This window comes from Paramisgurnus dabryanus, chromosome 10, assembly GCF_030506205.2.
Source record: "Paramisgurnus dabryanus chromosome 10, PD_genome_1.1, whole genome shotgun sequence".
In the NCBI taxonomy this organism is placed as follows: Eukaryota; Metazoa; Chordata; class Actinopteri; order Cypriniformes; family Cobitidae; genus Paramisgurnus; species Paramisgurnus dabryanus.
Window position 1 is genome coordinate 35,601,504 of NC_133346.1, and position 24,554 is coordinate 35,626,057.

The 24,554-nt window shown below is 35.0% G+C and overlaps 1 protein-coding gene and 1 long non-coding RNA gene across 3 annotated transcripts in view; one reads left to right on the top strand and one right to left on the bottom strand.

Moving 5' to 3' along the window:
- The window catches only part of LOC135745955 (uncharacterized), a 605,494-nt gene that overhangs the window by 392,903 nt on the left and 188,037 nt on the right, over window positions 1–24,554 (top strand). The gene's annotated exons all lie outside the window — the stretch shown is intronic.
- LOC135718176 (uncharacterized) lies at window positions 4,933–6,528 on the bottom strand. Its single transcript, XR_010520632.2, has 5 exons — window positions 6,465–6,528; window positions 5,818–5,877; window positions 5,620–5,710; window positions 5,442–5,521; window positions 4,933–5,051 (listed from the first exon to the last, which is right to left on the bottom strand). It is a non-coding gene; the product is annotated as an uncharacterized lncRNA (long non-coding RNA).

Consider the following 24,554-nt stretch of genomic DNA (forward strand, 5'->3'; position numbering starts at 1 on the left):
TAAAAGTGTAGTAATCATGGCTTATAATTATAATTTAAATGTGTGATTCAACTATGTAGTAATCATGTTTTGTATAAGTAATTAATGAGTAAGTAATTGTATAAGTAGACAGTCAAAAGTGGAAATGGTACAGTATAATAATCTAAATAATAAAATGACACAAGCAATGTGTAAATCTCCCACCTATAGCCTCATTTATATACTACTATATGAAACATCATTTAAAAGACATCAATTGTAATTTTAACAACGTTCTAACTACATAAATCATAGCGCGATTTTGTAGGAATTGTAATAAGGCGCTAAGAAAACTACCAGTGGTGGACAGTAACGAAGTAAATGTAATTCGTTACTGTACTTAAGTAGTTTTTTCGCGTATCTGTACTTTACTCAAGTACTTTTAATTTAGGAGACTTTTACTTTTACTTTACTACATTTTAAAGTCAAATATCTTACTTTTTACTCCACTGCATTTTAAAAAATCGGTCGTTACTTTTTATTTATCAGTGGATAAAAAACGTAACTGGGCAAACTAAAGCTGCACAAAAAAAAACTAAGATGCACACGTGATGCGTCAAACCACCAATCAGGGTACAGCATGCGCTTCGTTTTAAACTTGTTTTGGTTGCCGCGCTGTATCACGTAAGCTACGCGAGTCACTCGAGTGCAGCAGCCAGCCAATGCATCGTTTGGAGAATGAAACTGCATTCAAAAACAACGGAGGAGATTACTGACCCGTCACAACAACAATGGCCTTATTTACGCGAGTTTTTTTAAGTCCTTGAATAAAAGAACGAGTCCTTTGTGTCTTCTCTGCCTGCACTTGAAACTGCGCTATTTCGTTTGAAAAGAATACTCTTTCAAATCTAAGGAAACGCGTAGAGGTAAGCCATTTTATTCTGGTTATATTTTTAAATGAGCAATCTTAACAGTAGCTTCCAGAAAACTGTTAATTGTGTTGCTAAAATATATACGACGTTATTATGAATGAATTTTAAGCTATGCAGGCTGAAGCTATTTTTAGCCGTATAGTTAGCTGTTTCACTTAAGTTCATTGTATTTGAAGCTCAGTGCTCTGTTATTTTGAAATGACAATGAATCACTATCAACACTGTTGTAAAATATAAATGACATTTTGACTAGCCATGCAGTGTATGATGCTTAAACAGGCAGGTGGATTGGAGTGCTCCCTATTAACTGAGATTGTTATTAATATTTTCAAAAGTTTTGCTTCCAAAATATATAAATACATTTAATTATGTATTACAATATACATATGACATGCTAAAGCACACGAAACGTTTCTGAAATTATATTCTGTAAGGCTTGTTTTATTTGTCAAAGAAAGGGAGACTGATTTCTAGATAACGTTATGTATTTAATGTTTTGAAAACTATTGTGAACCTGTGCTTAAGTCAAGTTTTTATTACACTTATACTGATAAATTATTTTACAAATAAATCTTGAAATGAGACTTACTGCTCTCAAATCCTGTTATTTCATTTGATGCTAAAGGAAATTTTTTGTTTTTAAGGTTTTAGGCTTATGATAATTTTAATAGACATCAGTGTCTGATTTATTAATGTCCTTTTATTAATTGATTGGTTAGCCAAGAGAGTTATTTCACATAATTTGAGTTTTGTGACAAAAATGATACGGCCATAATAAATCACAGTACTTTTGTACTTAAGTACATTTTGAGGCAGATACTTTTGTACTTTTACTCAAGTAAAAATTTTAAGCAAGTACTTCTACTTTTACTTGAGTAATATTTTACCCTGGGTATCTTTACTTTTACTCAAGTACACGATTTGTGTAATTCGTCCACCACTGAAAACTACCCATGAGGAGTTTTTTCAGCCAATGGAGTCGCGCGGGGTCCAAGGGGAGACCGAATTGCCCGGGGGGACCGAATTGCTCACGACACCTGTCGTAGCTGGCCATCCGAGAAACAAACTCGGGGGCCCTCTAGTGGCTCAGAGCTCCAAGCAGTTGCCTTCCTTGCCTGTTGACAAGGTGCGCCTCTGATTAGAGCATTCATCAGCTCTGAGGGAAGTTCTTCTTTTTCCCAGACTTTGAAGAGTAGGGCATGAATATGATACAAGAGTTCCAGTCCACCCTCCTTTAACTCTTTTCCCGCCATTGACGAGATATCTCGTCAATTAAGAGAAAACGCTTCCCCGCCAATGACGAGATTTTCCGTCTTTCCGCAATACCGCTATCATCCACCTTCCGCAACTTTTTAAAACCGGAAGTATTGCCCTATGGCAAGCTGCTGCATGTCCGTGTCTGTTTTAAAGATCGCTCTGAATGGGATCTCTATGAAAAGTCCGTCACAAAAATTTAATTATCTCTGCTTTTTGCTCAAAATATGGTGTTTTTGCAAAAACCTACCCATATTCAAAAGCTGATTGCAAAAGAACCACTAAAGGTAGGATGAAACGGGTTTTTTTGTTTGAAAGCAGAGGGTCTGTTCTTTCATTTGGTATATTGTATGTTTATATATTTAAAGAAGAACATTTTCTGGAAGGCATTAAACTTTGGTGAAAATCATAAAAAACGCTGGCGCTGGCTGGCAACTTTTTAAAAAAAACGCTGGCGGTGAAAGAGTTAAGATCTCAGCTGGGATACCATCTGGACCAGCAGCCTTGTTGTTCTTAAGGCTCCTGATGGCATTTCGAACCTTTGTTATAGTTGGAGGTTCCCCCATGTCTTCTCTAATAGGTCTTTGGGGGATGTGTTTGATAATGTCAAATTTAGTTGAGCTGACCCTGTTTAGGAGTTCTTGGAAATGCTCCTTCCATTGGGCGTTAATGGACTCGTTGTCCTTCAGTAACTTCTGTCCGTCCTTTGTACGCAGGGGGTTTAGGCCATGGCAGCTTGGACCATAGATGGCCTTGGTAGCACTGAAAAAACCTCTGGTGTCACCAGAGTCTGCCATTCTCTGGATTTCAAGAGCCCTTTCCCGTCTCTGGACATCTCTGGAGTGAGTCAACCTTTTGGCCTTGCAGGTTACATCATTTTGCCAGGCACAGAAGGCTTTCCTTTTCTTAGAGACACTGCATGAAAAGAGGTGTATCCGTACTAGGAAACTCCTGTAAACACCACTGATTTTCGGAGGTATCTATTAGTTCCACTGAGGGTAAACTTCTAATTCCACCAAGTTAGGAAACTCCCGTAATGATACCAATTCGGATGTATCTTGCTGGGGGGATATTCCTGTGGTATATGCAGCCATTTGTTGCCATGGCAAATAACCCCATTGAAGATTTTGTCAGGGGACATTTTCACACCTGCAGAGGTTCTGGAATTTCACACCTTTGCACAATTCTAGTGTCCCCATTGGTGTTTAATCTCAACACTGATTGGTTGCTTTTAAAACCCCCTCTCAAAACTCTGACAACTATTGGGACACAACTTTGAAACTTTCCATTTGAGATTATATGATTGGTTACACTTTGTATTAAGCCCAACCCAAGCCCTCATAGCTTAGTGACTTGATTGGTTATTTGCCTGCTATGCAGATAGACTACAATCCCCCACCCACTATATATATATTCATATATATATTCATATATATATATATATATATATATATATATATATATATATATATATATATATATATATATATATATATATTCATATACACCCCAAAACCCTTAAAAAAATAAAAAACTTGAATTGAGTTTGAAATGTTTATTTAATAAAAAAACTGAACAATTCACAATTGTCACAATCACAAAATAATATTATACACAAATATTAAAAGTTGCATACATAAACAATACTATTTAAACTCATAAATATACAGACAGAGAAAGCAATATTAGAGTAAAATAAAACAAAATAAAAGCAACAATGAAAACTACATTCAAAGCAGTACAATGTAATGTAGCAGTGGCGGCTCGTGACTGCTCATCCGAGGGGTGCAAATTCAAAATAAGTGTTCGGAGTGTCATGTGTGTTACTTGTGTTTTTAAAATGTGTTTGTTGCTTCATGTAAACCATGTGCATCATGTGTTTAGTCAAAACACGTGATGCACATACACGCAGAACACATATTTTGAAATTGGGAACCACACAAATGACTGGCTATATACATGTTGTGACAAACTTTGCATCGAGTGCTCACAAAAAAAGAAGTCACCAGCTGCCACTGTAATGTAGTAAATATCTAAATAAAATGAACAACAACTATACTGATCTTGCTTTAAGAAATCAGTCCTACACTGCAAAAAATGACTCTCTTACATAGTATTTTTGTCTCGTTTTCAGTAGAAATATTATTTAAATTAAAATGCTTTTTCTTGATGAACAAAATGACCTAAGAAAATAAGTCTAGTTTTAGACAAAATAAATAAATGCACACAATTTAAGTGAATTTGTGCTTAAAACAAGCAAAAATATCTGCCAATGTTGTGAGAAATGAAAAACTTAATTCAAGCACAATTTTCTCACCCCATTGTTAGATATTTTTGCTTGTTTAGGCACAAATTTACTTAAATTGTATATTTTTGTCTAAAAACTAGACATTTTCTTAGGTAATTTTGCTCATCAAGAAAATACATATTGATTTAAGAATTTTTAGTTTTTCTACTAAAAACAAGATAAAAATCCTAAGATAGAACGTGATTTTTTGCAGTGTAGATTCAATTGCAGAGCTCTGTCTTGGAATTATTTAAGAATTTCTCACAGTAAAACCTAAAAGTTAAATAAACCCAAACCATTTAAGAAAACCGGTTGCATTAAACCATTTAAGTTTTAAAACACATAGATTTGAGTACTGTGAACTTAAACAAATTGAGTCACATGCAGTTATGCACTTATATTTAAGTTCACACTAACTTAAATATAAGTGCATAATTGCACAAGACTTAAGTTCACAGTACTCAAATGTATGTTTTTTTTTAACTTAATGGGTTAAGGCAACCGATTTCCTTAAATGGTTTGAGTTGAGTTAACTGTTAGGTTTTACATTGTAAAGCATATACTTGTCAGCAAAGGTAACGTTGATGCACCCTCATCTGGACAGACATCTCTTTGGAGCCCTTTGGAAATATAAAAGTACATATAAGTATTTGGCATAATACTAATACACATATACGTATACACATACACACACACGACAAATCAAATGACATAGAATTAAAGTTGTACATTTTAGAAAGTTTACATTAAACCAGTGGTTCTTAACGTAATTCCTGGAGGCCCACTGCCCTGCATGTTTTGTATATCTCTTTTATCTGACAGACGTAGTTCAGTTCATGGAGATCCCTTCTAATGAGCTGATGATTTGAATCAGGTGTGTTAAATAAAGAAGACATACAAAATGTGCAGAGCAGTGGGCCTCCAGGAATAACGTTAAGAACCAGTGCATTAAACTGTACAAAGATACAACAATATATGATCAAAGAACTTCATAATATACATCTTCTTACTTCATTTTCTGTGTTGATGTCCTCAGAGTCTCTGTGTTGTTCTGCAGCTTCATTACAGTAGGCTACTTCAATATAGTTGTCTATCAAACACAGAATAAAAAAATAGAATCACATACATCATAACACATCTATTTACGATTTAACCTCTTTAATTTAATAATTTAATTATTAAACTTACATCATTTTGGCCAGATTGCAGTCACACCAATTTCTTCAGTGTCTGGATCAGTCTGATGTTTTAGCTTTCACTGTTACTTCATTATATTTCTCTGGCAAACACATAATTAAAAATCAAAATCACATATCACAATACATCCGTTTACTATTTAACATGTTTGATTTTAATTTAATGTAATCATTGAATGATTAAACATACATCATCTTTACCCAGAAACCTCTTCATCGTCCACAAAGTTGACCACAGTGTACATGACCTCTGTAAACACAAACATGAATAGACTTCATATTTAAAAAGATGAAGAACAGCAAACATATAACGTTTAAACATATTATGACTCCAAGCTTCTTTACAATTAGCATCTAGGTTCTCTTAAAGTGAAGCTGGCTGTGTTACAAATCAATATAAAGCAATTAAAACAGTCTTGAAAAATAAGCAGCATCTACCAGAACTGAATGAGCTTTTAAAACAACAAAAGATCGTCTGTACCATTTAAAATAGCAGAGAGACACTTGCTAGCTGCTAACATTTCAAACAAACGAGTTACTGTTGTTTTGTTTGTTTTAAGCAAATAACGTCTCATCTTGGCTTCTTTAAAGTTTTGTTTTTAAAAATTTAAACATCGAATTGATTCTTTTAACAGCCCGGTTTGAATGTTACTTCGCATATTTTTAACCTCATGTTTACCGTTGTGTACCACGTATAACCTTAATGTTTTACTTTTTGTGCTTTAAATTCAAACAGTTCTAGTATAAAGACAAAAACGAATCATAGTAAATAACATAATATGAACAAATAGGCAACCGATCAGCGCGATGCAGACAAATGAATTAAATCAAACTTACCTTACTGTTAATGAGCAAACAAACAAATAAGAGACGGAGTAGTCCAGGCAGTAACGGTTCGCGATTTGAATTTCTTCTTCTTCTTCTTCTTCTTCGATGAGTTTTATTGGCAGTTTGCAATCAATGTGCATTACCGCCATCTACTGGACTGAGGTGTGATCACATTGGGATGGAATAAAAATACTTATATAAAAAAAAAAAAAAAAAAAAAAAAAAAAAAAAAAATAAACTAAAGGATGAAAACTAAATTCTGCTTGCTAATTGGGTTTCTTTAAGGAAAGCTATAACCGCCCTAACTGAGGACTGTGTACTGGTTACACTCAATAAGTTTTCCATTGTTAAGTCTTTATTTACCGCTTTCTTCATGTTTTCCCTTTCCCTGGTGTATTGTGTGCATTCTAGAAGTATGTGTTTTACATTTTCTGTTACTCCACAGTTTGTGCATATTCCAGTCTGATGTTTTCCTATAATATGTAATCCACTATTTAAACTTGTATGTCCCATCCTCAGTCTTGAAAACCATGTTTCCTCCTGTCTTTCCAATCCACTGATTTTACTAGTTGTAACCTCTTTGTGTATGTTATACAAGTGTCTACCTTTTCCCTCCTTATCCCATCTCTCCTGCCATATTCTGTTAATTTTGTCCTTAATAATACTTTTAATTTCTGATCTGCTTAACGTGATATTTATTTCAACCAGTTCTGATGTAACAGCTTCCTTGGCCAGCATGTCTGCCTTCTCGTTCCCCTCCACTCCCCTATGTGCAGGAACCCATATAAACTCTACTCTTGTGCTCTGTTGATTTATTTTAAAAATGAGTTGATTAATTTCATCTAATAGATCCTGTCTACATGTAGACTTTCCACTCTGAATGCATGCTAGTGAGGACATTGAGTCTGAACAGATAATCACCTTATTGGGTTTTACTTCTTCCACCCATTGTAGAGCCAGAATTATTGCTAACATTTCTGCTGTAAAAATGGCCAGATGATCAGTTGCCCTTTTTTTAATATTAACATTATACTTTGAAATGTGTACTGCAACCCCTATTTTCCCGGTCTGATTTTTTGATGCATCTGTGAAAATCTGAACTGTATCATCATCATACATTATATCAATATATTGCTGAACATTTTGATACATCCCTGATTTAATACTGTTATTAGCCTCCAAATCCACCCTAGGAAAACAAAACATCCAGGGTGGGATTGTTGGTATGTTAATAGTTTTACTACATGCAATTTTGTCAATTTCCATATTTTTTGCCTGCCTATTCCCATGCCACCCAAAACTGCCTGATGGGCGCCCATACTCCCAGCATTCTAATAACACCTTCTTTGTAGGGTGTGTTTCTTCATGTCCTTTCAGATTTGTCCAATAAGACATGGCTAATTTTAATCTCCTGAGATCTAAAGGCATTTCTCCTACTTCTACTTGTAATGCTGGAATAGGTGTTGTCCTGAACGCACCACAACATATTCGAAGTGCCTTGGCCTGTACTCTATCTAGTTCTTGCAATGAGGTTTTATTTGTTGAACTATAAACTATGCTTCCATAATCAAAAACAGAACGAATCAGTGCAGTATAAATCCTTTTCAATGACATGCCCGACGCTCCCCAACTAGACCCTGCTAAACACTTCAGTATATTTATACCTTTTTTGCACTTATCTATCATTTTTTGAATATGTATTTTGAAATTTAGCTTAACGTCAAACCATACCCCCAGATATCTTATACTTTCAACTTGCTTAAGTTGCTGCCCATACATTTTGAGATCTATAATAGGGTTCGTTCTTTTTTTGGAAAAACATATAAACTGTGTCTTTTCAATAGATAGATGAAAGCCCCACTCATGTGACCACTTTTCAACCTTATCAATTGCTGATTGCATTTTAATCTTCAATTTATCAATATTCCTACCTCTCACCCATAATGCCCCATCATCAGCATACAATGCTCTACCCATCCTTTGATCTATTCTACTAAAAATGTCATTAATCATTATATTAAAAAGCATTGGACTACATACGCTTCCTTGTGGGGTACCATTCTCTATTGAATATGTACTTGACAACTCCATCCCTACTCTTACCTCTATGGTTCTATTATTTAAAAAGTCTTGAATCCAGTTAAACATCCTGCCACCTATACCCGAATTTCTTCTTCTTCTTCTTCTGGTGTTTTATGGCGGTTTGGCAAACCAACGAAAAAGGTGCATTACCGCCACCTACTGATCTGGAGTGTGGAGTGGGCATAGATTTGGAAGAAAGAAATACAAAAAAAAAAAAAAAAAAAAAAAATTATTTAAAACCTAAATTCTGTTTATTATTCCTATGTTTTTCAAATATTTAAATAATACTTCTTGAATTCTTGATTGCCTACCCTCTTTTCCTAACAATACTTTTAATGAAATATTTTCAACTCCCATACATCTTAATTCTTGTATTAACTGAAATCTCTCCCTTTCATATGCAGAACACTCATTAATAATATGAATTACTGTTTCTAATTCTCCACATTTGTCACATTCTCCCGATTCATGTTTACCTATTTTAAATAGACTATAGTTTAATGCTGTATGTCCAATTCTTAGTCTTGAGATAATGACATCCTTCTTTCTATTTCCATTCCACTTCCTCCCATTTCCAACCTTCTCCTGTATCTGAAAGAGATGTCTTCCTTTAGTTTCATTATTCCACATCTTTTGCCATTTCTTATTTACTTCAAACGAAATCACGCTCTTGAATTCTGTTTTACTCAAAGCTACCTTAAAATCTATTTGTGTATGATCTAAAGCTTTCTTTGCTAGCAAATCTACTATTTCATTACCATCCACACCCACAAGAGCAGGCACCCAAAGGAAATGTACCTCCATCCTTAACTGCCTGATTCTAAACAGACTTTGTAATATTTCAAATATTAAATCTTGCCTTGATTCTGATTTTCCACTTTTTAGACTAGTGAGAGCAGCCATTGAGTCACTACATATCACAGTTCTTTCTGGTTGGACTTCTTCAATCCACTGTAGAGCTATTATAATAGCTAAAAGTTCGGTAGTAAAAACTGACACTTGATCTGATAGTCTTTTTGCAATATTTGTCTTAAAAGCAGGAATATATACTGCTGCTGCCGTTCTTTCAGACTCTGGATCCTTAGATCCATCAGTGAATACCTGTAGTACAGCATAGTACTCTTGTGTAATATACTGTTGAACTACCAGATCAGTTGGTAAGCTCATCTCCAAATTTTCCAATATTTTGTGAATTTGTAAATCTATTGAAGGCATTTTAAACAGCCAAGGTGGAATTGCTGGTATAGCCACAGAAGGAGCTATTACATGATCTTTCAACTCCAAATTGTTTATCTCTTTCCTTACTACCCAACCGAAGCTAGTTATTTCTTTATATTCATACTCCCAACAATCTTTCAAAAGTGCTCTAACTGGATGATTTTCCTGATGTCCCTTTACACCGTACAAATATCTTTGTCTCAGCTGGAGCCTACGCATTTCTATAGGCAGTTCTCCCATTTCAACTTGTAGTGAAACTATCGGGGATGATCTAAATGCACCACAACATATTCGCAAAGCTTGATTTTGAACAACCTCAATCTTTTTAAGTATTGTTTTGTTTGCAGAACTGTATACTAAACATCCATAATCAATGTTTGACCTAACCACAGCATAGTAAATTCTTTTTAATGACTGACACGTTGCCCCCCAATCAGCTCCTGACAAGCACCTTAACACATTTATTCCTTTTTTGCATTTTTCTATCAGTTTCTGAATGTGAATTCTAAAATTTAATTTAGAATCCATCCACATACCCAAAAACCTTATAACATTTACTTGTTCCAGCTTATACCCATACATTTTAATATTCAGTCTTGGACTATTCTTCTTTTTCGAAAAACAAACGCGATTTGAATTTTCCGTCAAGCCCATAGGTTGAGCAGTCGCACCTGAAGGGTGGGGGCAGATGAGTGGGTGCAGGTGCATTCTGGTAAATGTAGTCCTTTTCTTTAATATACTTTTTTATAATCCGCATTTTCACACTATGCATTGTTCTTTATACTTGATTATTAATACAAAATAAAAAATATTTTTATAAAGTTTATTACATTTACAAAACATGTTTAGTTGACAAACATGTTAACAGTTATTTGGAATGATGCTCAGATTTTCTTAAATTTAAAATCTTTGTGAATCAGCACCTTCTTGATGAAATACAAAACTCTTTAAACATGCCTCAGGAATTATCTCTGGGTTTAGTGGATTAACTGCTCATCATTGGAAACATTGAACGTATACCTAAATGAATTCTTACTTAAATATAAGTAAATATAAACTAATGCTGAGTTAAGACATGTAACTTACTGAACTTACTTAACTACAACATGAACTCAAATTAATTTATTGTAAATGACTGCATTAACTAACAATGAAAAACATGTCATGTTGTAGTTAATGATGACTCTTCAATATATGATTAGGATATGCTGTAACTCAGCATTAGTTCATGTTAAAGTAAAAATACATGTATGTCTTTTTTCACTGTGATATATGGACCCTTATTATATTATAAAGTCCCCATCTCTTTTGTTTAAATTGATTGATTGAAGACAAACATTATAATATGTGGTCTGACTTTGTGCAAGCATGCATTATCATATGCTAAAAGTTACCCCCTCAGATAGACTAGAACATTCATTGGTGCCCGAACATTTTCCTTACAAGGGCCAAACCTGACTGAGGGCTGTGGGCCAAAAGTAAATGTTGTTGTGTTATATTAAAATTAAAGTTGCCCTGATAACCCCTAATTTATAATTTTCTAATATTTTAAAAATAAATAAGCAAACATTACTCTGTTTATGCATAACTAATGCAGTTTTATTTTCCAAGGCTTTTTGTAGAAAAAAGAAATCGTTTTGCCAATCAATTTTAAATATCCTTTTCTCTGTGTGCCACTGCCGCAACCTCTTCATTTTTAGCCTATAGTACCCGAGTTCATTAGGTTTCGTGATGCATTTTATACACCTTCAAGTATGCATGAAACATAAAAAAATTAAAGGTCTTTTGTGGGCCAACTTTGGGCACCTCTGGACTAGAAGTACAGTAGCTGACAGGTATCTGCAGATATGTTTACCCGAGTTTGTCAGTCTGTTTCACCCAACATGTTTTGCATCCACATGTGAAAGACTGTCTTTTAGATTATGGACCTGTCTATTGATATTTTTGTTTCTATTTTAAAAGATTTAATGAAATGTTGGGGTAGAATTATAATAACAATAGAAACAATGAACTTCAAATCATGAGACATCAGCAAAAATAAGCAGCTTTACATTTCACTGACTAATTTATCAACATCCTAGCTAGCAAAAATGAGTTACATGATGTCATTTGAACGGCATCTTTTAAACAATGTATGCAGCATTGAGACATACGTGCACAATATTCTGACCTAGGGCAGTTGGAGACATGTTTTCAAAGTGTTGTAAATATATATTCTGAAATAACATTTGTTGCATTTCTCTTGAGTCAGAGACATAATTTTCACACATTAAAATGGTAATTGTGTCCATTGAATTTTAGTTATTTTGAATGATGCTTAGTTTCTTAAATAGACTTATTAAATTATATTAATAATAAATATATTTAGAAAACACAGTTTTTATGTACCACAATACTGTATGTGCTGTCTTAAAGAGACATGGTTAACCCCCCACCCCACTCAGCTCTGAAAACAAAGAAGACACCTCTACCTGTGGGTCATTAACATATAAAAAGCCCTTCACACCTCACACCCACCCCTCCTTGTTTGTAAACAATGCGAACGTTTTTTATTCCGAAGCATGCAGCCTGCTGAGCTCGGTTAAGTAGGCTGAACTGCACAAGCCATTAGAATATTACATTATAGCAAATATTAATGATGATAAATAAGTTACTTACTTCAGAAATATATCCCCCTCCAGTGCGTCTTCCATTGTTCTTCTTGGGTAACGTTAACGTTAAAGATAAATGCTTCTCTTCCTCAATGTCCAGACATAAATGAAGATATTCCTCACGTGTGTGTATAAAGTTTATCATCAACATGCGGTAAAGTCTTTAAATCTGATAAAACTCCACACTTTGTTTGTGACTGTTTGAACTGTTTGTCTGTTCATTACCATGTGAACAGCGGTACCGCCTGTGGGTGTGACCGCATTAAAGATAATGAAGTCAGTCAGGAAAAAACAGTACTCTCTTTACTTCAATGCAGATTATATAAACGGGCAATATTTGTTTTCGATTATAATTAGCTTGTTTAAAAGTACAGATTTCAGGCTTTCTTTGGATATGTGTATCATGTTTGTGTGACGATGAATTCGCAGAGTTTCAATTGATTTTTGTAACGTGTTTAGAGAGACAGCTGGCGGAGACAGAAATGTCTGAATGTGCACCCTGTTTATTTTCCTTATTTGACAAAAACACAAAGTTCTGTTGTTATTGTAAATGTACACAAAATAAAGGAGACCCTTCACAGTTTTAAAAGATGTCAAACACGTATTACTTATGTTGGAGTATTTTTAAGCTGATTCTGCTATAAGGAGAAAACACAACAAAATGCAGCGCCGTTTTTTTAAACTCCCTTAAAACTCCCATTTCTGATGTCCATCTAGAGGAGCCAATAGTTATCGAGTCAAAATAAGATTATCATTATTATTTAGAAACTTACTTTTTGTTATGTTTTCATAAGATATCTCAATTGTGTGGCATCACCTGGACTTTTGTATGCAGCTGTCCGCGGCCGAACGTACAGAAGCGCGCGTCCAGACATGTTTTTGGGCACAAGTCCATGCGACTGATTAAGATTGTCATCGAGTGACATGAAAACAAAATGCTGCCAGACGTCGGACTTAAAAGATGACGGGGTGTCATCTATATCAATTTCTGTTTCTTCCTAAGCCATGTTGCTGACCTTCAGTTTAAGCTGCAGGTGATTCAAGCGATGTCTGTGTGACTGCGGTGAAGCACAAGTGACGCTGTCACAGAGTAGGTCATGTACTGAATAAAATTAAAAGAACAGCATCGTATAAATATCCCTATCATTTTTGTACCGCGAAGTATCGTACTGTTATTGTGTTGTGTAATAAAATAAAAAGAAGCAAAATACCAAACTATATTGGTATTTTAATAATGTAGTCTTGTTTCCCATTATTTTTGGGCATACAGTATAAGCAGCAATTCAAATATTTGATATAATAGTTTCTGGTTGCAGCTTTTTATTGAAAGATTTGTTTTTATGAAATTCACAATCTAATTCACTTCATTCGCGATAAAAACAAGGGAACGCGGCGCACACGTCACTACGGCAAGCAGTAGGTGTCCGGCTTTAGCTTCCCCCTCGACTGCATGCGGCAAACCTCGCTGATCGGCCTGCACAGCGCCGGATGATCTTGAGCACACTTCTTGTGTCATTCTTCTTTAGTGACTGCCGATTGGCTGCTCTTACTGGAGGGCGCGACTTTTTTGCTTGAGTGGCTATATTGAGCGTTTTGACCCCGCCCCAATTCATAGCAATGCTAGTGCTTCATCTTTGTACATTTAATATCTTTGATTAAATCTGAATGTTAATGGTATCTTTTTTCTCCACAGCTAAAAAGATTTCTACAAGATCAAAGGAATTCCAGTAAGTCACTGGTAGCCAGCCAATTCTAATACTGACGCACTTCATTCATCATACACTGATTAAATCAATGTCTTTCTCTCTTGAAGCTGATGTGGATGCGAGTGCACAGGCGGCAGGCCCCCTCTTGAACTGAACATTCCAAATTATGTGAGTTTACTTTACTTGTCAAGAATTTTAGATGCATGTTGGCATCAATTCTAAGCATTTGTCTTCATACGTTGGCTGTCAATCTTGGCTACTAAATGATGGCCTAAAGACGTAGTACTGGTATGTTTTGTTTCCATGTGGATGAATTGTTGCTTTAGGTATTGTAGGAGTTTGATGATATGAATGATTGTTAAAATAATCATTTTGATGACAGTTAATCGGCTGCATCATCGGAAAGAGGGGGGCAAAAATGAAAGAAATCCGGCAGGCCTCCGGGGCAGAAATTAACATTTCTGAGCAGGTAGAGGGGTCGGCTGAGCCCCGGCGGGTGACCATAAGTGGTTCACCCACCAGCATCAGTATGGCCGAATATAGCATACAGACAGAGGTAATGCTCCTCCTCTCATCTTTGTCAAGTACATAACAAATTCAGTTTTGTGTTATGCATTGACATTTCTGAAGCGTGTTTATATGAATGGCAGATATAAACTGTAAAATCTTTTGTGATTTCAGATGAACATCCGAGGCGCAGAATGGAAAAAAAATAAACTCTATTTTCTAGACTATAAGTCTCACATTGTTTTAATTTGTTTGGCTGGCCCTGCGACTTTTATTCAGGTGTGACTTATACATGAAATTTAACATGTTTTTAACAGGCATGAAAACGGGTCAGGGGTGAAAAAGGTGAGAAGGGTACTCAAGGGGCGTTGTGGCCTCCGTCAACATTTGACTAGTAACCGAAACCATGTTTAATTAAATGGGTTGATAAATGTGGAAAGCTGTAACAAGTAACATTCCCTTACTATTTCACATCTGGAATCATTTTATTTTGTCATCTGTAATCTGACCATCAGTCACAAGGGCATACAATTTTAGTTGGCCTTGGAATAGGGTGGACCTGAAAGGCCTCCAATTTAAAATGACTTAATTTTACAATATAGTACTGGTTAAATGAATTACATTATGGTTTTTGAGTCATGGGTTGAATAATTTTCAGATAAGCAAAAAAGTGATGTGGGAAAATAAAATAAGAACGAATCAAGAAATATCCTTATAACTTACTATAAAGTTAGCGGTTTCTCCAAAACATATTGAAAATAAGAGGATCCATCTATGTTTTAGGTTGAGGCAATTCTCCATCCAACCTAAAACAGGGAGGCAATTACTACAGTAATATTTTCAGTAGAGGCAATTCTCCTAATCTTTGCCCCCTCCAGTATATTTATCTTAAACCCTGAAAATTTAATAAAAGATTTGACAAGTTTTGAAATCAATAAAATTAACAAGTTTGCCAGGCAGATTACACTTAAATCAATCATTTGGTTATTCAAATCAATCAATTAAAAATATATCAAAACATTCACTAAAAGATCAGCATAGAAAAATGAACATTTCACAAAATACAAATCATGCCTGGCAATTCAAGACACACAGCAGTGCGGGAAGTTCTGAATACAGATGCTTCCATAATGTTTAAATGCACACAGTGTGTGGGAGCTTCTGGTTACAGAATGCCTCCCAGAATATTTTGCCAGGCCAGGAGTATCTTGGCAACTGGTCAACTAGCCAGAAGTCTCAAGACAAAAACCCACCTCTACAAGAAATGTATGTAAATAAATTAGACTCAATATTATTAACAAATACATGCACAGTTATCTGTGAACTGGATGCATGTTACAAATGTATTTTACTATCCACGAACAAATGTCTTAAGATTTGAATATGTGAAATTCAGAATTTGAATGAACGTGTATCGATTTGTACAAATGTACAAATACAAATGTTTTAGTGTGTATTCAAATATCATAATTTGCGCGTGCAAAAAGGGAGATGTGCATTTGTGGATCAAGTGACACGCGTGCATTAATCCCGTTCTGTTCATTTGTGTATTGAGACTTTCATTTCGCCGTTTAAAGCATTTTATGAGCCAAATACAAACAACTATCAATGAATGAACTAAACAGATGTCTTTGATTTTGTGTCTGCGAATTGTAATATTTACGTGAATGTGCATCGATTTGAACAGACAGAGACATATTTGTGAATTCAGTTGGCATATTTCGTATCATTATATCACAATTTGTGCACGCAAAAAAGAGGATGTGCATTTGTGGATCAGGCGACGCGGGTGCATTCATCCTGTTCTGTTCATACGAGTTTTGAGACTTAAGTAGCGTGGTTTGCATTGAAAGATCCACGAGCACAGCTGTGCTAAGAAAACAGTCACCACTAGGTGTCAGTCTAACGGAGTTTCACACATGGCGGTGAATTATGTTTTCTGTGTTTCCCTTTAGTCTGGTGTTTTTATAGCATTACGTTTATTATCTATATATATTAAATGTTTTTAATGGCTTGGCTACTGAGATGTGTATGTGTGCATGTATGTAATGTATCTTTATTGTCCTTTAATGGTAAGTCAATTATTTTTACAGTATAATTCACTTCATTTTAAAAAGTAATACTTTCATGTATTATACTATACCATTTAGCCTTATATCTCCGCATCAGAACATTGTAGAGACACGGGGGTTGGACCGTTTTACTTGTGGCTTGAAGGGTGATCATTATGGGATTCCAATTTTCTCCCTAGCAACCAAACTTAGTACCCTAGCAACGCAATAAATGTTAGCTTCATGCTAGCTTCCTGCTAATCATGCTAGCTTCATGCTAGCTTCATGTTTATCATGCTAACTTCATGCTAATCATGCTAACTTCATGCTAGCTTCATGCTAATCATGCTAGCATCATGCTAGCTTCATGCTAATCATGCTAGCATCATGCTAGCTTCATGCTAATCATGCTACCATCATGCTAATCATGCTACCATCATGCTAGCTTCATGCTAACTTCATGCTAATCATGCTAGCTTCATGCTAATAATGCTAGCATCATGCTAGCTTCATGCTAATCATGATAGCATCATGCTAGCTTCATGGTAATCATGCTAGCATCATGCTAGCTTTATGCTAATCATGCTATCATCATGCTAGCTTCATGCTAATCATGCTAGCATCATGCTAGCTTCATGCTAACCATGCTAGCATCATGCTAGCTTCATGCTAACCATGCTAGCATCATGCTAGCTTCATGCTAATCATGCTAGAATCATGCTAGCTTCATGCTAATCATGCTAACATCATGCTAGCTTCATGCTAATCATGCTAGCATCATGCTAGCTTCATGCTAATAATGCTAGCATCATGCTAGCTTTATGCTAATCATTCTATCATCATGCTAGCCTTATGTTAATCATGTTATCATCATGCTAATTTCATGCTAATCATGTTAACATCATGCTAGCTTCATGTTAAATTATGCTAGCTTCATGCTAACTTCATGCTAAATCGTGTAAGCATCATGCTAGCTTAATGTTAAATCATGCTAGCTTCATGCTAAATCATGTTCGCTTCATGTTAAATCATGCTAGCTTTATCTTAAATCATGATAGCTTCATGTTAAGTTGTCAAACTCTACTCTCAGACTAGGCTTTCTCAAGCCAACATAAAGTTTGTTCCGACGAACTTTTCTATCTAGTTTTTAAATTAAGCTCCTAAATCAAATTACTGATTAAATTACAAATAATGTTACTGAACTAGTTTTGTAGCGGTGAAGGACTTTCCCTTGCGGTGATTTTGCTTGGCGCTGTATGCGATTTTATGGCCTTTATTTACTAAAAATATAATTTTAATCCAGAACAACGAGGTGCACTAAGGTAGAAGCAGGGTGCTATGTCTTAACCCTTATGAGAAGAAACATCATCAACACAAGCTATACTACAGCTACATTTAAACAAAAATACATAAATAAATTAAAGAACATGGTTTAGGCTTGTTAAGTGCAAATTTTCAGAGCATCTGTAAATACAGAACACTGCGCTGTAACTGTACAAAACGAATGCAATACACAAGGCACTGCATATATTAATTTAGGCCATTTTCAATAATATATTAGTATTCTCATGAAATGCGTACAAATAGCACGCAGTGTGATTATCGTGCAATACATAGGCATAAAATTACAATTTTGAGTGAATATGATATGCAAGTCCTTCCTGTTCCCTTATGGCTCATCTATTCATGTTTTTTTAATAATTGGTTTATCATTTGCTTTTACCATTGTCTCTTGAGTTTGGAGTTGGAGTACGTTTTTGTAAAATAAAATGATATCCAAACGCAAACCCCAATTCTAACCCAAACCCAATCGGCAATGGTTTAAAAAACAGACAAAAAACCAATGAATAAAACGACACCAAACGATGTGATGGTAATAGGTTGATAAGATAAATTAATGTGTATCTATAAAGTATGAAAACGAATGAATCAGTATTTTGGCTAAATTAAGATGGATCATTTCAAGATCATTTGCAGTCATTTAGATTCTGTCATCATTTCAGAACAAGCTTATTCTATCTATAACAACTTACATTATATCATGTGTGTTTCTTGAATATATGTTGAAATATATGCAAGTAAAAAAGTACAAAATAAAATCGTTCAGCTCATGGGGAGTGAACAAAAAGACATTAAAGTCTCTCCGCAATAACGCAGAGGACGTGCTGAAACGAGTCGACAGATGATCATCATGTTTAAAATGTTTCACCCAGAAATTATTAATGAAAACTTGAATATCTAAATGCCCAGGTAAGAGTCAAATGTTCAGTCAGTTCACAATAAAGAAAAAAACCAACGGCATTGGCTGCAACTTCCTCATCCACGGGGCGGATGCTGCAGATACACAAAGAAAAAAACTATAAAGGTTTTAATGCTGGTAAAAAAATCAATTATATTATGGCATTTTATATTTGTGTTGATCAGTTAAAGTTATTTTAATCTTTAATACTGGATCTGCAGACAATCTGCAGACGACGCTATCATTCTATTATCTCAGTTTCACTTTCTCACGCTTCACTGTAGCCAGGCCCGGATTAACACAGTGAAGTGCCCCCCCAATATATTTAATTTATTTATTTATTCTTTTAAACTAGTCATTCAGGGCTCCAGACTAACTTTTTTGTTATTAGGAGCACTGTAGCCCCTGACTGAAAATTTTAGGAGCGCTAGCAGAAAATAGGGCACACCTTAAATAAGCCTGCAATGCAATTTTTGACATTTTCCCAAAATAACTGCATTACTGAAAAATACTAAATAGACTTAACTATGCAGTTGCTGCACATGTCATCATTATGCACCATTAATGAAACTTTCAGAATAGGAAGTTATGAACCAAATATTCATACAACCCCCTTAACTATAGGCATAATATACATATAGGCTAAAATAAGTTATATCTAGATAGCATACTTTAATGAGATGAGTGGCAGGGCAGCAGTTTACATGCTTGTATCCTTTACACGTTTCTCATCTTTTATCTAGTTTTCCTTGGGCACTGATGTAGACCTTTATTCTTGTCTATAATGTTTTTAGTGTTAATGTAGGCTAAAAGTTGTCCTGCTCTCTTTATCTCTCATCGCTTCGTAGATCCGTCGGTAAAATCAACTGAGCGCATGGTGACATAAAACGATCTACGCGATGCTCGGAACGATATACACATGTTCGGAACATTTTGGCCGCAGTCTGGAGACCTTCGTGCCCCCCTATTGCCTGGGGCTCTCGCCCAATATTGACAATCCAGCCCTGGCTGTAGCATGTCAGGAAACTCGACGCGCTTTTTGGTATTCTTATAAAATACGCGATTGCAAACAGTACAATCCTTATTTAGATGTGTCTAAGCGCATATCTCCGCACAGCAAGTTTATTAAACACAGGATCACTCGCATGTGCACACGTTTACTGCATTCATGATCAACACGTGAGGTAATGGCGGCGGCTGTAAACAAACATTGATAAGTTTATCACGCGTGTCCCTGGTTGTGTTTCTACTATAATGATTACAAAAACACAAATAGGAGTCCAGACAACGATAGGCAGTTGTTCTTTTGAGCTTTTTACTGCACAAAAGTAAACCTCTCGCTGGCCAACCAAACACAAACCCTGTGTTCACTTTACGATGGCCAAACAGTACCTTTACCATGATTAGGCTACTATGGTTTTTAAAGGGTAACTTATACTTGTGATATTAATAGAAAATATTTCAATAGAAATATATATATATATATATATATATATATATATATATATATATATATATATATATATATATATATATATATATATATATATATATATATATATAATGTGTGTGTGTTTACATTATATTGAAAAGTAAACCTTATCATGGTTTTACTACAGAGAAAGTTACATTTCTGTTGAACATCCCCACAAGGCTCATTATGTGGCTCATTATTCAACTCTTTTGTCTCTCAGCTGTCAATCACTGATTATTCAGGAGCTTTACCGCCTCCACGCATACAGCCTTTCCCAAGCAAAAGTGTCTTAGAAATTGTAAATCAATATCTTGCTTTATGTGAATAAGTAGGCCATATGATTTTCACATCATTTTGAAGAAAAAACTCTAGACTACTAGATGCTGTTTTGAAAAGTCTTGGGAAAACCTGTTTAGAATGACTTTTGTGGAGTTATATCAGTGCCTTAAAAATTTTGCTTTTTCAAAAACCACGCATAAACATTTTTCTCTCAAAAATACAAGCATGTACATACATGTTGATTATATGATATTGAAGCCCAGTTTGTGATGCACAAAGTGTTATGAGACTTTTGCCATTAATATGTTTTCAAGCAACTGAAAAAAGCACAAATGTCAAGGCATGTCAAAACTTCCCCAGGGCCCTAAAAACCCCTTAGACCCCAGAGGGTTAGCAGATCTTACCATAGCCGTTTATTTTCGCTAGAATAGTGTTAGACTCTGAGGTAAAACGAAATGACAAAACACACATTCTATTCGCTTAAGGTAAACATAATATCTTACCACTGCTGTTTAGTCGCCTATCAAAAGCTTAACATCATATTCTCTTAATAGCATAGACGTGTCAAAGCGATCGGAAATCACTCAAATATATTTTCCTTCTCACATATTTAAGTTACTAACTGAAGAAAGAAAAAAAAATGCTAAAACAATGAGGTTATAATGAAATGACGCTTTTTTATTAAATGACTTGAGTTCGCGCTTTTTTGCTGAGCACAAAGCAAGCAGGTGCTCGTGAAGAGCGAAGCCGGGAGAAGCGTGTGCCGTGCAGAGGGTCGCGCGCATATCAGACGTGCACATTAAAAGGATGGGTTTATTTATGCTTTCACTTCATTTCCTGACAGTTTCACTTGTTACGTGAGGATAATGACTGACAAGAGGACGCCGAAATACATGCAATATAATGACCTAACTAAATCTGAGACAAAGCAAAAACATTAAATTATTTTTCCTCCCCAAGATAGCCCGACGGGCAGGGCAGAGATACATTTTGGTAGCCCGACAGGAACTCATAATAGCCCCGGGACGTCGGGCTAGCGATTTTGCGAGCCCTGCCTCAGGGGTGAAAAAGGTGACAAAGATACAATTGCTAATTATATATAATTAGCAATTGTATCTTTGTCACCTATATATATATATATTTTCATTTTAATAGTTTTATTAACCCTTGTGCATCAATTTAAAAAAAGTTACACATAGGTTCACAGGGGACAAAAATGTCCATGTCCAAAGAGTGTCATAAAAATATTATAGATTTATATTTTTTTCCACTTTCACTGATTCCATTTTTTTAACCAGCATCAGCTCTAATCACAATGACCAAACATTCATTAATTTTCAGAATTTTATCCCTTTAAATGCTGGTTTGTTTACACAATGCCACTGCTGTTTTTTTATGAAAAAAAGAAAAATTTTAATTATTTTCAATTTACTAAATGCTAGGCAGATTTTTTTTTTCTTTGAGTATTACAGCCTTGGATATGGCAATGATTAACAACAACATACATTTTTATGCATTCATATTTCTTATGCAGTTTCAGATTTAAAAAAAAGTTACCTCTCAGGTCCATAAAGGACAAAAATGTCCATGTCAAAAAAGTGTCATAAAAATATTATAGATTTATATTTTTTTCCACTTTCACTGCTGCCATTTTTTAACCAGCATCAGCTCTAATCACAATGACCAAACATTCATTAATTTTCAGAATTTTAACCCTTCAAATGCTGGTTTGTTTACACAATGCCACTGTTGTTTTTTATGAACGAAAACGACACCTCCTTTGCAGCGGTTGTAGTCTTGTGATATCCATTACAATATTTTTTTTTTTCATTTAAACTGTTCACACACGCACACACACATGCTCACACACACGCTCACACACACGCACATTCTGGTTTCCATGTTTTGTGGGGACATTTCATAGACGTAATGCATTTTATACCATACAAACTGTATATTCTATTCCCCTTACCTACCCCATTCTCTAACCCCAACCATCACAGAAACCCTTCTACTACTTCACATTTTCTAGAAACATCATTCTGTTTGATTTATAAGCTTGTTTTCTCATGGGGACCTCAAAATGTCCCCACAAGGTCACAAAAATACTGGTACTCCTATCTTTGTGGGGACAATTGGTCACCATAACGTGATAATTACCAGGTACACACACACACACACACATAAAATTTTCAGTACACACATACAAACCACACTCTAACATCCATACCAACACACCCACACAATTATAGCTTCATAATATATCTAATTGGCTCTATAACATGCATAAGCAGAAAACAACAATAAAGCGATAATTTGCTTTATATGCCAAACCTAAAAAAAGGGCACCATCTGGTAAAAAATAGTAAAAATTCAAAGAATGAAAGCCTGTTAACAAAGATTGCATCATTTTATAGTTGAATGGCACCGGGATTAAAAGTTGCAGTTTTAATGGGTTTCAATGGGGACATTTTTGTCCAAAAGGTCCTGAGAGGAAGTATTTTGTGTACCTAGTAGAAAATAGATTTTTTTTAAAGGAAATGAAGGTGAAATATTAAAATTCCAATAAAAATGCACACCTGCGGCTAATTTTATGCAGTTAGCATTAACGCAGGCAAAGTTATCAAAAAAACAAAACTGAAAAGGACAAAAATGTCCTCAAGGATGCACAAGGGTTAATTATTTATTCATTGTAAATCAAATTTGAAACTGTTAACCACAAACTAACATCAATTACTGTAATGACATAGACAAGAATTAATAAATGCTTACAATATATTGTTCATCATTTGATCATAATGCATTTACTAATGTGAACAAATACAAAGTGTTTAGTGTTACAGAAACGTATTTTAAAAAAAAAACGTAGTATTTCCTATTATTCAGTAGGCCTTTACATAAACAAACAATTCAGGGTTTGTTCTGTTTACAGTAGGGCTGTCGCGGTAACCGCATTACCGCATTATAGCATGACAATTTAGCTTTTTTTAAAAAAAAAACACACATAATCATTATTCTCTCAAAAATACAAACATGTACATACATGTAGCTCATATAATATTGTAGCCCAGTTTGTGCTGAAGACAGTGTTATGAGACACTTGCCATTAATATGTTTAAAGCAACTGAAAAAAGACCAAATGTAAGAGCATGTCAGAACCTCTGACAGTGTCCCAAATGGTTGGACCCCAGAGGGTTAAAGCAAGATCAATATAGTTGTTGTTTGTTTTATTTGGATCCTTTACTATATTACATTGTTCTGCTTTGAATGTAGTTTTCATTGTTGCTTTTATTTTGTTCATTTTATTGGCTCATACTTCCTTTATTTCCTAATGCAAGTGGGTGTTATATTGTTTTCTCTGTATATTTATCAGTTTAAAAAGTATTGTTTATGTATGCAACTTTTAATATTTGTGTATAATATTGTTTTGTGAGTGTGACAATTGTGAATTGTTCAGTTTTTTTATTAAATAAACATTTCAGACTCAATTCAAGTTTTTCTTTTTTGAAGGGTTTTGGGGTGTTTATTAGTATATAATGTGTGGGGGGGGTGTAGTCTATCTGCATAGCTAGCAAATAACCAATCAAGTCGCTAAGCTATGATGGCTTGGGTTGGGCTAAATAGAAAGTGTAACCAATCAAATCATCTCAACAGGAGAGTTTCAAAGTTGTGTCCCAATAGTTGTCAGGTAGGGAGGGTTTTTTAAAAGCAACCAATCAGTGTTAGGATTAAACACCAATGGGGACACCAGAATTTTGCAAAGGTGTGAAAAATAAATGTGAAAACAAATATATGGGAAGGCTGGAACCATTTTGGCAGCAAATAAAGGAAGTGCTGCAAGTTTGGAAGTTTTAGTTGCATTAATTTGTTTTAGTTGGCTTGAATACTTACA